A 9,587-nucleotide genomic window follows, 5' to 3' on the forward strand; every position below is an offset into this window, starting at 1 on the left:
GCCTCTTGACTCCAGTGAACATACAGCAGAGGTCCAATGTGTCCAATTCCTCCTCATCACACACCTGTCACCCAAAGGCAGAATCACCCTCAGTACTTCCTCTGTGTAGAAATCTAATGCCCTGCTGAACAAATATCCCAGTGGTGGAGGTTCATATCTAATCTTACTGAAGTTCTGCTCATGTCTGCATGTACTCATCTCCATCCACATGCTCCTATATTTTCATTCTTTCTTAGGTCTCTTGCTCATTCAAAGGTTTCTCCACCTCTAGTTGATAGGAAGGAAAAGTATTATATTTCCTACATTTTTTGGTTCAAAAATGGGCTCTGGAGGTTTATAGTGTGGCAATATTTGAAACAGCTTCCTCCACACTATGTGCCCTAGGACAATAATCAGGCCCTACTCTTCTTCCATAAGACCTAGAGGCTTCCCCTGAGAACTGCCAGGGAAAAGGAAACACCAAGCCCAAAGCCTGGTGCTCTGGGGAAGGGGGGTGTCAACTGGAAGCATCTTTGTGGACTCAAAGGGTCTCTCCTAAGAATCTGACATGTCTCAGTGCTGAAACCCTTGTATTATGGAAATGTAATTCTCTGTCCATTTTCCACAGCAGCCCAACCCAACACCCTTTCCTTCCCCCAAACATTTCTAAGTTGTCCCTCATACAAGTATACAAATTCCTTTTGTAATTACAGAGAAACCAACCTGTGCTGTACCGTCACAAATTCTAGGTGCTGGAGGCTCACCTGTATAATCCTAACTACTGCACACGCTGACACTGAGAAGACTGTAGATAAAGCCAGCTTGAGCAGACTCCATGTCCAACTCAGTAGAAAATCAGGACTAGAAGAGTGACTCCACTGGTAGAACATCAGCCAGAAACACATTCACACTCAAGAGAGAGAAAGGGAAAGAGGGGGAGAAGGAAAATGGACAGAGAGAAAAACAGAGGGACATGCATACATACCTAAAGACAGAGAGACAAAGAGACAAATTCAGGAGAAAGGATTGAGTGAAAAGAAATGGGATAGGGAGAAGAGAAAGATTAGAGGGAGGAGAAAAGGAGAGGGTGTAAAAAAGGAGAGATTAAAGACATTAGAGGGAGGAGGGCCCAAGGAAAAGCCACAGAGGGAAAAGGAGACTGAGAAAGAGAAAAAGAACAAAGTTCAAGCCAGCACACTCCCAAATGCATACACACAACAAACAAAAAGACAAGAAAAAGCATTGAGAAATCATGGAAATTAATAGTACTTCCTTCCCCACCCACCCTATTCACTGAACACTGTTCCATGAGTTCAGCATTCCTTACATTCCTCCTCAGGTCTCTTTCAGCATCAGTATCAACCCTGTCTTAAACCAGTTATGCATCCTTTGCCTATTTGGACCCTTATTGCTTCTCTCACAGGAAACCCATCTCATTCTTTGAGAATAGCATTGCTTCCCAAATACCCCTGAGCATTACCACTGATCTACCAGGAGCCCCAGCCCTCTTCTTACTGCTAATCTCATTAGTCTACTCTGCGGGTTCAGCCACCTGACCCAGTGTACACATAGAAAAGGCCAGGTTTGCCCAACTCCTCCCCATCACACACTTGGCACCCAAAGGCAATATCAATCCTCAGCACTGCCTCTGTGTGCAATTCTAATGCCCTGGGTGAACCAATACAAATATTCTAGTGTGAAGGCTCACATCTTACTGAATTTTGTTCTTGTGGGAAAGCAGTCATCCCAGGCCACCCAACCACGGGTGTGGTCCATATACAACCAAAGTCCATCCAGGCTATGTCCTTAAACAGATCCCAGTTTATCTCCATGATTCCTCAGGTCTCCTGTTCCTTGATCACCTCTAGCTGAAAAGAAGGGAATGTATTTTAATTCATACACTTTGTGATTCCAAAAATTGCCTCTTGATGTTCAGAATGTTCAAATATTTAAACTTGGCTCTGATAGCATTCTTTATTCCCCAAGGAGAAAAATTGGGCTCTGCTATTCTTCCATGAGGCCTAAAGTCTTTACTGGGAAACAGAAGCACCATGTACAAGCTGGGTGCTCTGGAGGGGGCCTCTCTGGGGACTCATAGAGTCTCCACTAAGAATCTGACACCTCTCAGTGTACTTGTACAGTGCACATGTCATCCTTCCCTGTCCATTTACACTAACCCATCACCCCTTCCTTCCACAAACAATTTTTTTAATTTAATTTAATTTTATTTGTGAACATACTGTACAGAGGAGTTACAATTACATGGGCAGGATAATGCGTACATTTCTTACCAAGCATTGCAGCCTCCTCCTTTGTTTACCCTTCACATCCCTTCCCAGCCTCCCCCCTAACCCCCAATCCCAATCCTTCTCCTTCCCCCCCTCCCCCCCCACACCGACGTTGTAAAGCTCGTTTTGGACATGACAACTTGTACTTCTCATTGTTGCAACAGGTTCCACAAACAATTGTAAGGTGACTCTTACACAGCTGTCCCTCACATAAATACACAAATCCCCTTTCAAAATAGAGAAACTAACCTTTGCCACACCAGATTAACAAAGGCAATTGCATTCCCTGATGCTGTAGGCTCTTGTCTGTAATCCTACCTATCTCCCAAGGTGACACCTTGAAGACTGCATTTACAGCAAGTCTGGGAAATCTCCATCTTCAAGGAAATAGAGAAATGCAAGCCTGAACTGTAACTCAAGCAGGAGAGAACCAGACATAGCCATGAAAACTGAGAAAGAAAAAAAGAGGAAGACAGAGTGGGAGAAAGGGAAAGAGGGAAAAAAGGGAGAAGTGCACAGAGAGAGGAGGAGTGAGGGAGGTGGATGGAGAGAGAGACAGATTCAAGGGCAGGAAGAGAGTGAGAGGGAATGGTAGAGGGTAGTAGTAGAACATCAAGAAGAGGAACAGGAGAAGTAGAATAGGAGTAGTTATGGGAGGAATGAAAACAAAGGAAGAAAAATGGTGGGCAGGGGCAGGGAGAAGGTGAGAAAAGTGGAGAGAGAACAGAGAAGGCAAAGGAAATAGAGCATAAGAAAAAAAGCACTGAGGTGTAGCAGCACACACTCACACATACCCACAACAAACAAAAGGAAAAAAAATAAAAGAATAGGAATTGAGAAATCTTACAAATCAACAGTTAATTCCTTCCCAACCACTGTCTTCACTGGGTGGAAAATGTCTAGTGTGCCCGACCAGCTAAAAGAATCTAGGCCCCAAATGTAGCTGGAACTGGAGCTCTGAAGGGTATAGAGTGGAAGGACAGGCAGACTGGCACTTCGGGCTCTCAAGAGGTAACTGAAATTTTGAGGACAAGCTGGAGGTGTTATATCCTGAAGAAAAGGTGGCTCTTTTTCGTGGAGAGGGCTGGTGGGATTGTCATCAGGAGGTGTGCATGGTGGACTAGCCAAAGGCATGGTTTTTTATTCCACACTTCTGGTATTCTCCTTCAAGTTTTCTTGGATGAGCAGGTAGGTGCCCATGGCTTCATTGAATGCTCTGTCCTGGAATGTCCTTTCAATACCAGCTAGGGTGTACCCCATGTTGCCCATGACTGTGACAATAATGGGGTCCAGCTTGCTGGAAAGTGGCTCATCAGGAAGCAGGCCAAAACCCACACCTAGAGTCAGCCATCAGTGCTCCATTATCTCCTCAATAGCAGGCCTCAGATTGAAGCCCACAGTCAGCAGTTTAGGAAGGAGATCATGTCCCATTGCAGTTGGTAAAGGGGACCGGTGTACCTGGCCTCTAGGATTTGTTTCCGTATCTGAATCATTTTATTCCCCTCAAATGGGAACTTTCCCATTGTCATCATATTCAAAAGCACGCCTAAGTTCCCAAATGTCCACCTTGTACCCATTGAACATGTTCTGTAGGAACATTTCAGGAATAGCAAGGCTCCACAAACCCCCCTTTAGCAACTTCCCTGTCACCCTGATGCTAATGCCAAAATCACTGACCTTGACATTGCAATTGGTATCCAACAGGACGTTGTCGGCCTTCAGGTCCAGTGTGCAATTCTGTTCTCATGAATGTAGTGAACATCACTCGTGATCTGCTTGAACAATCTCTTGGCTTCATACTCTAATAGGTGACTGCAAGGGGATTTATTGCCCCACCCCAAGAGATAGCCCCGAGTGTCCAGCTCAGTGACAAGGTACACACAGTCTTCATCCTCCATCACCTGGAACAATAGTATGATGTGTGGGTGATATACACTCTTCAAAATGGCTACTTCATTTTCTATCTCATGGCTTTTTAGATCGTTCTTTGGGAGAACTTTGACTGCCACTGTGGTGTCTGTGAGGCAGTGATGGGCCAGCTTCACATAGCCACAGCTGCCATAACCGATGATCTCTTTCAAGTTGTACTGTCCAATGACAGTGATCTCCTCCTCCTTTGGGGAGGAACTAAAGTTGTACATTAACATCTTGCCCCTGGGATGGCAAGTGATCAAGCTTAAGAATTTACCTAAGATGATCTCAATGAAGTTGACAACTAATAAATCTTAAGAAACGGAAGGTAAACTACTAACAAAGTAAACACAACCCCCAGATGAGTAAATGAATTCCCCAAACCCAAACAACACAACCACCACCCCCCCCCCACACCCAATGAAAGTAACCAAGTAGCTCTGAGTTAGCGGGTCACCAAGTAAAAGCTCCCAGTGCTGTAACTGAAAAAGCTGGAGAGAAGCTGCCTCATATGTACCCTGCTGGGCACGCCTCACAATGCCCTGTGATGTCAGGGGGAAATGGACCAATCACAAGTCAGGCCATTGACATCAGTGAGGAAGTGAACCAATCAGAGCCCAGTGCACACCCTCTGGCAGTTAGGTACTTGGGCCAGGAAGTCTGTTGCCAACAACACTGGGCACATGGGAGGATGCTCTTACTGCTACCATGACAGCCATGTGGGAACCATGAGGACATTGGCCAGTGGCCTTCATCTTCGGGGTTGGGCATCCTAGGAAGACCCCTGTGAGGACATCACCCAGTGGGGTATTGATGAACCCCAGAGAGTGAGACAATCCATGGAGGCACAGTGAGAAGTGAACAAAAGAAGTTTATTTACACTATTTACACCAGAAAGGTGTCTTGAGACTACCTTGTCCTGGGTTAGATACCCAGAACCAAGAGCAGCCTCAACCACCAAACCTCCAATAGGCAGTCCTGACACTCCAACCTTTATTGGTTGGTCTGCAAACCACAAATTAGTCGGTCCACAAACCTACAAACCTCAGATCTCCAAAGCTCCAAAGCTCCAAACCTCCAAAGGGGAAGGCTTTTCCCTTTCTTCCCTTCTTCCCCCACATGCAGACCTCTCCACTGTCCACAGGCCTCTCTAGAGGATGGTACCAAATGGCCTCCAGAGGAGGCCCCGAATGACCTCCATAGGAGGTCCCAACAGGTCCCTCCAGGAGGCCCTGAGTAACCTCCGGAGGATGTTCCAAATGTCCCCTCAAGAAATCCCTGAAGAGCTGGGAAGGTGGCTCAGTGGTAGAGCGCTTGCCTTGCATACTTGAGACCCGGGTTCGATTCCGCAGCTCCATATAAGCAAAAAGAAGAAAAGCCGGGGGGCTGGGTAGGTCGCTCAGTGGTAGAGTGCTTGCCTTGCATGCATGAGGCCCTGGGTTCGATTCCTCAGCACCACATACACAAAAAGAAAAAAGCCGGAAGTGGCACTGTGGCTCAAGTGGTCGAGCACTAGGCTTGAGCTGAAGAGCTGAGGGACAGTGCCCAGGCCCAGAGTTCAGGCCCACAACAGGACTACAAAAAAAAAAGTCCCTGAATAGCTCCTCGAGAAGCCCCAAAGGACCTCTCAAGGAGGTCCCAAGTGGCCACTCGAGAAGCCCCAAATGGCCTCTCAAGGCTTGCCCTGTCCTCCACAAGCCTGTCCTGCCCTACGCAGCAGGCTTTCCCCTCCTGCCATCTCTCTCCCTCCACTCCCACTCCTCTCCTTCCTCCACACTCAGTTCCTGCCTCAGGACTCCTGGTCTTTCCCTTCTCTCCTCTCTTCAGGACACCTGGTCTCCTCTGGACTCCCCTCTCCACAGGAGTCCAGTTGTCCTCTGGACTCTTCCCTTCTCCCTCCCAATGTGTTTTCCCCCTAACGTCCTCCCTGGCCTTGGAGCATGCAGCCTATATACACCCAGATAGGCTGCAGCCCTGTCCCACTGTCAGGTTTCAAACTGACATTAATGCTCATCCCCCAAGCTGCCCAAGTCCAATTCCAATAGGCAGCTCACTATGTGCATGTCTCCAGGAGCATGCCCCTCCCCCTTTTGGTGGCATGCTCCGCCCCTTTCAGTGGCATGTCCCAGCCATGGCACACCCCTCCAGTGCCCCTTGGGGTGGTGACATCAGTCTCTCAATACCCTGCTCTATCCAGGGGCCGGGTCTGTGGAGTTGTGAGGCTTGAATCTTGATGCCGCTCCCCTTCCAGCAGGCTGGACCATGGGACAACACTATTGGGCCCCGCTGATTTTCGGGGCACCACGGGTTATTACAGAGACTATCCTTGTACAGAAATTATAACACTGTCCTTTTCACATAGCATGGTCTACATCTAATTGCAAGGGAGCCTGAGATATGGAGATTTTGTAACGATTCAACTCAAAAATGTCTTTCCACTTGAGAAGAGAGACCAGACATCCAAGATGAAGTCATAGTTTTGTCCACATCTGCCATTCTCATTTCTGATTCCAGTTTGAATTGGTTCCTGTGCTGCTTTGTACCTCTTTTTTACTGTTTTTGATTCGCTTAATCACTTTTTTTCAATCTTTATTTATCCCTCACAGGTTAGAAATAAAGTATCTTGCTTTTATATATTTTAGTACCATTGTCTCAGATTTTAATATATCTATAATTGTTCTAATAAAAACCATACACAAAATATGTCTTATCTCAGAGGCAGACTCCTATTTTATGGACCATGGACCTGAAGTTTATTTCATTTGAGAGGTCTTTTATTCTTTATTTCATTTATTTATTCATTTATTTTTGGCCATGGAGCTTGAACTCTGGACAGACCTGGGTGCTGTCCCTCAGTTCTTCAGCTAAAGCCTAACACTCTACCACTTGAGCCACAGTGCCACTTCTGGTTTTCTGGTGGTTATTGGAGATAACAGTATCATGGTCTTTCCTAGCTGGGCAGGCTTTCAACTGCTATCCACACATCGAAGCCTCTTTAGCTAGGATTTTACGCATGAACCACCACTACCCAGCAACTTGAGAGTTCTTTTTAAGGGAAAATAATTAATGATTTGTCAGACATTGGTGGCTCCCACCTGTAATTCTAGCTACTCAGGAGGCTGAGACCTGAGGATCTTGGTTTGAATCCAGCCTGGGCAGAAAAGTCCATGAGACTCTTCTTGAAAACGACAAGATAACCTCAAGTGTCCCTATGCCTCAAAGTGGATGAGAGCTAGCCTTAAGCAAAAAAAAATCTCAGGTACAGCACCCAGCCCCTATGTTCCAGTCCCAGGACTGGCAACAACAGCAGCATTAAAAAGGAGCTGGGTGTAATAAAGCCTTATTCACAAACACAGAATGCAGAAGGTAGAGGCAGGAGGTTCAGAGATTGAGGCCATCTTGGCCTTTATAGTGAGTTACACTTCAACCTGGACTACATAGCAAGATTTAGTTCTAAAAAAAACCCTCTTCCCCCTAAAACATGCAGGAAGTTCACTTAAAGATGAATCTCAGAGAGCTGTTCCTCCATAACCCTATTTCATTTTGTCAAATATTGTCACCTACTACTTCATTCTTTCTTTTTCGAAAAGTCTCCATAAGTAGTTGCTGACAGTTATCATTGTTGGGTCATACATGAGGGTTATTTAGACATCCCAACATATACTTTTTCCCTATTCTTGATTCTTTGAATTCTCTCCCCCCTTCCTTTCCTCTGTTTACCCTTCCTTTTCTTTACTAGTTCCTCCTTTTCTCTTCATGTGCTTGTTGTAATAATTCCTCCCTTTTGTCTGTCCCTTACTTCCTTCCTGAGATAGAATTGGGTGATATAGCGCAAACTATTCTGGAATTTATGTTCTCGCTGCCTCAGTGTTCTGACTGACAGAAATACAGGAGTACACTGGCATGACCGGAAAATTCCAAATGGTAGAGAATACTGGACCATTATCTTTTTTCCATAAAGTTCTCCCTAGATTCCCTAGACTCTTCACAGACATGAGGCTGTTTCATGTCTTATATGTCTCTTAGGCTCTTTTCTGAATTTCCTTTTTTGTTTCCTGTCCCATTCAGTGGCCCTTAGCCTTGGGGTGGTTCCAACCAATGCCAGGCATACCCAACCCTCCCTGGGACCAAGTATCTTGGGCACAGGCTCATTCAGGCAATAAATATGACAGAGCATAGATGAAGTGTACATAGTCCCTTCCTTTCAGGACCCATGAGCCTATTAGCTGAGCAGATCCCCTTAAGGGAACACACTCTGAAAGGAAGTTCCAGATCAAAACCATACCAATCTCGACAATCCCTTGCAATCTCACATTTTTCTGATATTGCCATGTCTAGTTATTTCTAGTGAATAGAACATGGCAGAAATGAGAGATATCATTGTTCAGATTGCAATATAAATAGCCGTTGCTCTCACAGTAGGATCTCTTTCTCTTGCTCTCTCTTGCTCTCTCCTTCTCTCTCTCCTTCTCCTATACTCTTTGCCCTGGGTGAAACAAATGCATGTGTGAGCTGTCTACGGAGAAGGCTCCATGACAAGGAGCTGCAGCTCCAGATGACAGCTGGAAGACATGAGTGGGATGCAGTCAAGCCTGGAAGTGACTCTGACTTAAGTCCAGGTTTTGAATCTATCTCTTTTGGTTTCTGAATAATAATCAGCTAGGCACAACTTCCCCAATGAGAAAATAATACCCAAAGGTGGCAGGTGGCCATTCCTACAGACTATGCAGAAACCATGTCCAGAATGGCAAAAAGTAGACTTTTTTCCAAGTCTTTGATGCCTTGGCAGACAGTCTCCTCCAGCGAAGTCTCTCATTCCTATCATGCAACAGAACCAGGCTGCTGCATCTTTCCACTGCAGATGAGTGCCCTGCAGTGATTTAAACAATGGCCAGAAAGAGGATGAGACCACCTTGGTAAAATGCATCCAGCTGTAACAAGGATGTTACATTCTGAAGTCTCTTTACTGCACGTAGGACCAGATACTGTGGTTCCAAATAGCATGCCCTTTGGCTTTGTGAGACAGAAATCTTTACTTCCATCTAGAAAGATGGGCAAAGAAAAAGAAGGTCCTTGGCTAGGTTTCTCATGACAGAGCAGTTTGATACCAGATGAGGCCAAGAGTCACAGGTACTATATCTCTGCAGAAACCTATCCCCAAAGAAGAGTGATGGATGGAAGTCAGCTCAGAGAGAATGAGTGAGTTTCAAAGTAGTGCTGACTAGCATCTTGGGATGGCCCCTGGCTTCTGGCTTGATTAACCATCTCTGCTAAGTGTGTCTGAAGATGTATAAGCACAGGCTTTCTAAACCATAGAAATAAATGATACACACAAACAAAAACTCCCACAGAGCAGGATATAGGTCAAGCTTGTCCATTCCAAGTCAATTGACCTGATTCAACACTTCA

The 9,587-nt window shown here is 45.7% G+C and overlaps 1 long non-coding RNA gene across 1 annotated transcript; it reads right to left on the minus strand.

Annotated features, from left to right (window-relative positions):
• Window positions 1-1,318: 1,318 nt before the first annotated feature.
• On the minus strand, window positions 1,319-4,533 carry LOC138818510 (uncharacterized). Its single transcript, XR_011369153.1, has 3 exons — window positions 4,456-4,533; window positions 3,945-4,168; window positions 1,319-1,847 (listed from the first exon to the last, which is right to left on the minus strand). It is a non-coding gene; the product is annotated as an uncharacterized lncRNA (long non-coding RNA).
• Between the last annotated feature and the right edge of the window lie 5,054 nt (window positions 4,534-9,587).

Source organism: Dipodomys merriami, unplaced genomic scaffold, assembly GCF_024711535.1.
Source record: "Dipodomys merriami isolate MVZ:Mamm:240054 unplaced genomic scaffold, mDipMer1.0.p SCAF_77, whole genome shotgun sequence".
In the NCBI taxonomy this organism is placed as follows: Eukaryota; Metazoa; Chordata; class Mammalia; order Rodentia; family Heteromyidae; genus Dipodomys; species Dipodomys merriami.